The following is a 6,734-nucleotide window of genomic DNA, read 5'->3' as shown; positions in this document are numbered from 1 at the left end:
TACTTATAGACCCACCATGTAGTTTTTTTTTTTTTTTTTTTTTTGGCCACATTTGCTTTAAATAAGAACCATGTTCACCATGCTGCATCTAGATAAATATATGTTGAGCATATACTATTTGCCAGACGTTGTACTAAAGATGGTGCTAGGTGATATTGGTGTCATTGTGAACAAGACAGACAAGCAATCTGCCCTCATGGAGTTTAACTTCCTGGGTCAACAGAAAACAAGCAGTAGAGCAAATACGTTATTATGGATCATAATGAGTGACATGAAGGAAAAGCAGGGATAACAGGTGTGACCTACCTCGAGTAGGAGGAGCAGGGCTGAGGGATCTGAGGAGGTGAGCTGTGAGCTGACACCTGAAGGATGAGAAAGAACCAACCATGGGAAGAACAAACTGGGCAGAGGCCCAGAGAATCTCAGAATCAGGGATGACTGTATAATTAGCTTCAGCCAGTACAAAGGAAAATGCAGGCCTCCAGCCAGTGGTGGGAAAGTCAATATCCCCCTCCCAGGGGCTTAATGCTTCAACCTACAGCAGATGGGGGGATCCTCAAAGGATTGCAGCCTCTGTCCTAGGACATGCATGATACCTGCCTGGATCTAGATTAGGTGAGAGATTAGATGTGCCATGGGACTGTCAGCCCCAGTGGAGATGGTTGCTGCTGTGCCCTGTCCTAAGGTGTCACATCAGGTACCGACTCTGACCCTCCCTACGACCCTGCCCAGCCTGTTGCCAGGGCTAAAGGATGACAGCAGAATGTGGGCCTCCCCCTGGCAATGTGTCTGGCAGAGGGTGGCAGTGGTCATAGGGAGGACATGGAGAGAAAAGGTAAAGGTAGGCCAGGAGGACCTGGGGCCCCAGGCAGCAGAAGGTGGCAGGAAACACAATGACAGATGAGTTGAGACTCTAAGCCTAATGCAAATGGCCTGCTCCATTGACCCATCAGGCTTCACTTGCAAAACAAAAATTCAAAGATAATTATTAAGAAATTCAAGATGGCAGCCTGGTTGGCTCAGTTGGTTAAGCGTCTGCCTTTGGCTCAGGTCATGATCTCAGGATACTGGGATTGAGCCTCACGTCAGGCTCCCTGTTTCTCCCTCTCCCTCTGTGCCCCCCCCCCAACCCTGGCTGGTGCTCGCTCTCTCTCTTTCTCAAATAAATAAGATCTTTAAAAAAAAAAATTCAAGATGGTGACCATAGGGTATTAAAATCCAACTATTACCCTCCTTCCTCCACTTCTGAGTGTAAGGCCCAAAGGGGCTGCACTGGTCTCAGGCCTATGAAGCTGACCCTGTTCAGAACTGAGAGGAGGCCAGCCTCATGACTGATCACAGTGAGTGGTGGGAAGCAGAGGAGGGGCACGGGCCAGATAATGCCAGATGATCTGTGCGTCCCTGCAAAGATTTTATTCTTTGCATTTTATTCTTCATCCAGTCAGAGACTACCAAAGGGTTTCAAGCAGATGAGTAACATTTTAGGTCTCACTGGCTACAGCGTGGAGAGTAGATTGGGCTGTGAAGGAGTGAAAATGTGGCTGACCAGTGCCAGTGGGAGGTGATAGTGACTTCAAGTCTAGTAGAGGTCCTGGGAGAGAAGCAGATGGATGAGAGACGTTTTAGGAGCATAGGGTAAAAGAAATGGTTGATAAAGAGATCAAGGAAGGAAGAGCCCAGGGAGTGGGAAGGTTCAACTGGGCAGAGGTTGAAGTCAGAGAGTAGGAAGATGTGTACAGCAGAGTGGAGAGGAAGACCACAAGATGAAGAGCAAAAGCCCATGCAGGGTCCATCACAGACTCGCCTATAGCCCAAGGTCTGGGAACCTCAGCTTTGCAAATGGCATCTGATTGCATGGATCTGTGTCTGGATAAGCCAGGTTGAGTGAGCCGAGCTCCTCTCCACATCCTAGGGAGTTGTACCTTACCTGCCCAGTCTCTCCTCCAGATGCTAGCCTAGAGGGCTCCGCTTGTCACCTTGCAGGACTGCTTAGGAAGGCTGACGGTGCCTGTCCTTCCCTGCCATGCCCGCCTGCATGGTTTGGCCTCTCAAAACACACATATGAGAATGGGAACTCAGGCCAGAGCATAGGAGGACCCAGGGATGAAGAGGAGAAAGAACAATGGTTTTACCTGTGAAATCAACCTGAACCTTAGTTATCTTGAATGCAAAGAGTGACCTTCCTGCCTGGCTGTCCTCCTAAGCAAAGGACTACAGCTGGGATTCTATTTTCATTCAAATACCAATGTCAAAGAGACCTCATGGTTTCCTTTTTGTAAACCAGTAAGAAACATCCAACAAGGGAAGGAGCACAAAGGAGGAGGGGAAGGCAGGAGGATTAGGCAGGAGGAGGGAAAGGGAGGGGTTTGCCGAGCTGAGGGTGATGTGAGAGCAGCTTGCCTGCCATCCAGGCTTCTGGTCAGCCCTCGGCTTTGGAGAAGCAGCCACGGGAAGCCGTGAGTCAGGAGAGCATTCTTGCAGGCTTTGCTAATGCTGATGCACATGCAGAACCGGAGGAAACGCAGTCCTGGTTTGACCTAACCATCAAGCCCTCTCTCGTCATCGTTATTAAAAGCCATCATTTTCTCCCTCCCTGGTGGCAAGGTTAGTGGAAAGAAATTCAACTAAAAGTAATGTCTCAGACCTATTAATTTCGAATGGCCAAAAAGAAAATGAGTCTGCAGAAAAAAAAGAAAACTCCTTTTATTTCCTGTTAATTGAGCCAAAGAAAACTCTCCTTCAAATTACTGAGCTATTCTCATTGTTCTGTGTTTGTATAGAGCTCTGTGCAGCTCCCGGGCTGTGCTCAAAAGCTCTCAGGACAGTCCTGTCTTGGGGACAAGCAGCCTGGGGGGATCTAGTTTTTCTCAGTGTGTCTGCAGGAAGTTAATAAGAACTCGAAGGAAAACATACTTTGGGAAACAATGGCGTTCAAAGAAGTAAAATGGGTCTCTTTACTATGCAGAGCCTTCAGCGTACTAATGAACAATGTCGATCTTTAAGAGGCGTGCAGAAAACCCTGTGGGTTTCCTCCTCAATACCATTCTCTGCTCCACTTTTTTGCTCAGATAACCTGGATATATTTTTTTAAGATTTTATTTATTCATGAGACACACACACACACAGAGAGAGAGAGAGACACGCAGAGACACAGGCAGAGGGAGAAGCAGGCTCCACGCAGGGAGCCCAACATGGGACTCTATCCTGGGTCTCCAGGGCTGAAGGTGGCGCTAAACCTCTGAGCCACCCGGGCTGCCTGATAACTTGGATTTTATTTGATTACATACCTGTGTTTCACGGGCTCCTCCCTGTGCTGGGAGGCATGGTAGTTAATCTGACCCACCACCCTTGACAGTGATCACTCTAGGTGTGGGCATGAGATGCAGCCCTGCCCATGGGATGTAAGGCAAATCAGACTTGGGAATTTCTAGGAAGGTTTTCCTCACTTTTAAAACAAAGACAATACGGGCACTTGCCTCTTCCTGTCTTTGGACACCATTGTGTACAGACAGGAGCTTGGAACTGCTGCAGTCATATTGGATGCGTGAAAAGCTGAGAACACCTCAGAGAAGCTGGTCTCAATCCCTGATGCTGTTAAACTGTGGGATTAACCCTTGAGTCTCTTTCTTCATTGTTGAGGCCAGGGGCTGTTCTGTGTTGTTCAGCTAAAGCATCTTGAAACCGAAAGGGACACAAAATGCAAACAGTCCCAAATTCACTTGACTGCAGAAGCTCCTTCCTGACTGGCATCCTACTGAGAACTCTTTGGGAAAAGCCAAGGCGTGAGTGATATGGAGTTGGAAATTGGAAACTCCAAGTTCTGTTTTAGGTTCTAAAACTCACGTGCGCTCCTGGGCCTCATTTCTAACTTTGTTAGAAGAGTGTGTAAACTAAAATAACATAAATGCCTGATGCTATGCATGGCACATAGTAGATGTGTTATAAATCATTGTTGCTAACAAAATGGGGGCCTGGGGGGGGAGAGGAGAGAATAGACCAGTTTCAAATCTCATCTCTGCCTAAGTGTTCTTTTTTTTTTTTTTTTTTAAAGATTTTATTTCTTCATTTTGAGAGAGTTGGAGTAGAGGGAGGGAAAGAGGCAGAGGGAGAGAATCTCAAGCAGATGCCATGGCTGAGCACAGAGGGGAGGGGCCTTAATCTCTCTACTTCACGATCATGACCTATACCAAAATCAAGAGTCACTTAACCAACTGTGCTACCCAGGCGCCCCACTGCCTTAGAATTCTAACCATTCCAAAAGTAAAACCTGTGTTCTCTGGCTCTGTATCAGTTTATAGCATCCTCTAGCTCTCCACTCGGCTGGTAAGAGATAAAGACACCAGAGATGTCCTATGTGAGCACCCTGAATCAAGGGCCCATAGTCCCTTTCTCTTCTGCTGAAGCAAGCCTGGGGTTCTGCTGGGTTGGGCTCCCTGGATGGCCAGTGTCTCTCTGTGTATGATAATGGCTCCAGGATGCTCCTCAGTGAGAATTCCACATGTACCGGAGGCCTGGCCTGCCCCAGGACAATCTCCAGTCTAGACACTCTTGTGGATGCCAAGGGATTGAGTTCCTCCTCACCCAGCGTTCTGGCTGGGACTCAGCAGCAGCTGGCAGACAGCTGACCAAGGGCTTTGCGCTCTCTCTAGCTCTCGCTCTCTCTCAATCTCTCTTGTCCACTGAGACCTTTTATTTGTATGTATTACACCCCTAGAAAAATAATCCCAGGATTTTTCCTTCTGTGTGTTTTAATCCATAATGCCAGCTGAGATCATCAGTATAATAAAACCAAACTGAAGGGACAGGAGCAGATTGTCCTACCATCCTTCTAGATCTTTGAGTTGCACATCACAACTGGAGCTCCACACTGCTTCACCTCCTGTGAGGCTCACAAATATTTTCCCAGCTGTTACCAACAAGGATTTCAAATTCACCAATGTAATCATGCTTCATCACCATGGTTAGAAACTGGACCATGACTATGAAACATGACCTAAAAAGAACCTAGTGTTTGCCTTTCTTTTGGTTGGTTTTGGTGCCCTTGAGAGCATCTGCTTGGATGTGCATGAGCACCATTAGGGTGGCATGGAAAGACAGGGGCTTTGCTAGGTTTTATTTGGTCTGATGAACAGCACAGAGAGCAAGTGGCTGTGAATGTGAATGTGTGTGTGTGAGCACATGTGTGTTTGTGCATGTGCACATCACACCCAGGCATAGTTGTGACTCAGTAGAAATACCTTATGGAAGGAGTGAAGTAGACTAGGCAAGTTTTACTATTCGTTCTTTATAGGCCAAGAATTCAAGGTTCAAAGAGGCAAAAGGTGACATTAGCACAGCCCAAGTTGACATTAGCAGTTAGTGGCACAGCCACTTGTGAGAACTAGCCTCTGGCTCCCAGGCCATTGCTCTTCCTACCTTGTGAAGGACACATTGGATATTAAGCAGTGAACTGGACACTTGCTGTTTGAGGACTTGGGGAGGTGGGGGCAAGAATAGAAAGAGGCATTTCTGCTGCAGCCCAGGGCTGGGTTCAGGAGCCCTAAATTGTGAAAGGTTATAAGTGAAGTAGTCGTGCTGCCCAGTATTAGTTTGGAAGAACACTTGGTGGGTATGTGTCAGATTTCCTGGAAGATGTGGTTTTTGAGCTGAATTATAAAGTTGTGCTTCCTATTCTCTGACATGTATAGGAATCCCCTGGGTTCTGATTCTGTAGAGCTGGAGTGATGCCTGTGATTCTGCTTTGCTTTTTCTTTCTTTCTTTCTTTCTTTCTTTCTTTCTTTCTTTCTTTCTTTCTTTCTTCTTTCTTTCAAAAGATTTTATTTATTCTTCAGAGACAGAGAGAGAGAGGCAGAGACACAGGCAGAGGGAGGAGCAGGCTCCGTGCAGGGAGTCCGACGTGGGACTTGATTCTGGGACTCCAGGATCAGGCCCTGGACTGAAGGCAGGCGCTAAACCACTGAGCCACCCAGGCATCCCGTCTTTCTTTCTTTTTTAAAAGATTTTTAAAAAATCTATTCATGAGAGACCTAGGCAAAGGGAGAAGCAGGCTCCATCCCAGGACCCCGGGATCATGACCTGAGCCAAAAGCAGACATTCAACCACTGAGCCACCCAGGTGCCCAGATTCTGCTCCCAGGTGATGCAGATGCTTTGAGTAGCAAAGTTACGAAAGAGGAATAAGAATTATCCCCGTTGAAAGAGGTTTTCAGAGAGGATATTCTTGGCAGTAGCAAGCAAAGGTCAAAGATGAAAAGTACCATGGAGATCAGGGTGTGTGGGGTGAGGTGGATGAGGGTGGAGAGGCGAGGAGGACCTCTCCTAAGAGGGCAAGGGACACCTGAGAAAGGTCTGGTAAATGAATGACAGCTTATATTCCGTCCATGGCTTTCAGTGTTTCTCAGGTTGGACCCGTCTCAGCTCTATCAGAATCCTTCAGGCCCCACCCAGCATATCCTAGATTAATTGGTTCTGGAAAAGGGCTAGGGAATCTGCAAAGTTAAGAAGCTCTCAGGGTGATTCAGACACAAACTGGTTTGACAACCTGTGTTGGGCAATTTGTGGGTTTCACACAAGGGAGAGACAAGATCAGATTTGCATTTCACATAGATTCCCTGGGAACTGGGAAGGCCAAGCTAGGAGCTGGGCCCCCCGAGGAAGGGGCTGATGTGGTTGTGCAGGCCAGAGAAGCTGAGCACTTGGGTCAGGATCCTGGCAATAGAAATGAAGAGAGAGAA

The sequence above is a fragment of the Vulpes vulpes genome, chromosome 6 (genome assembly GCF_048418805.1).
Source record: "Vulpes vulpes isolate BD-2025 chromosome 6, VulVul3, whole genome shotgun sequence".
NCBI classification, from domain to species: Eukaryota; Metazoa; Chordata; class Mammalia; order Carnivora; family Canidae; genus Vulpes; species Vulpes vulpes.
The sequence above is the reverse complement of the archived record's forward strand: the minus strand, read 5'-3'. Positions refer to the sequence as shown.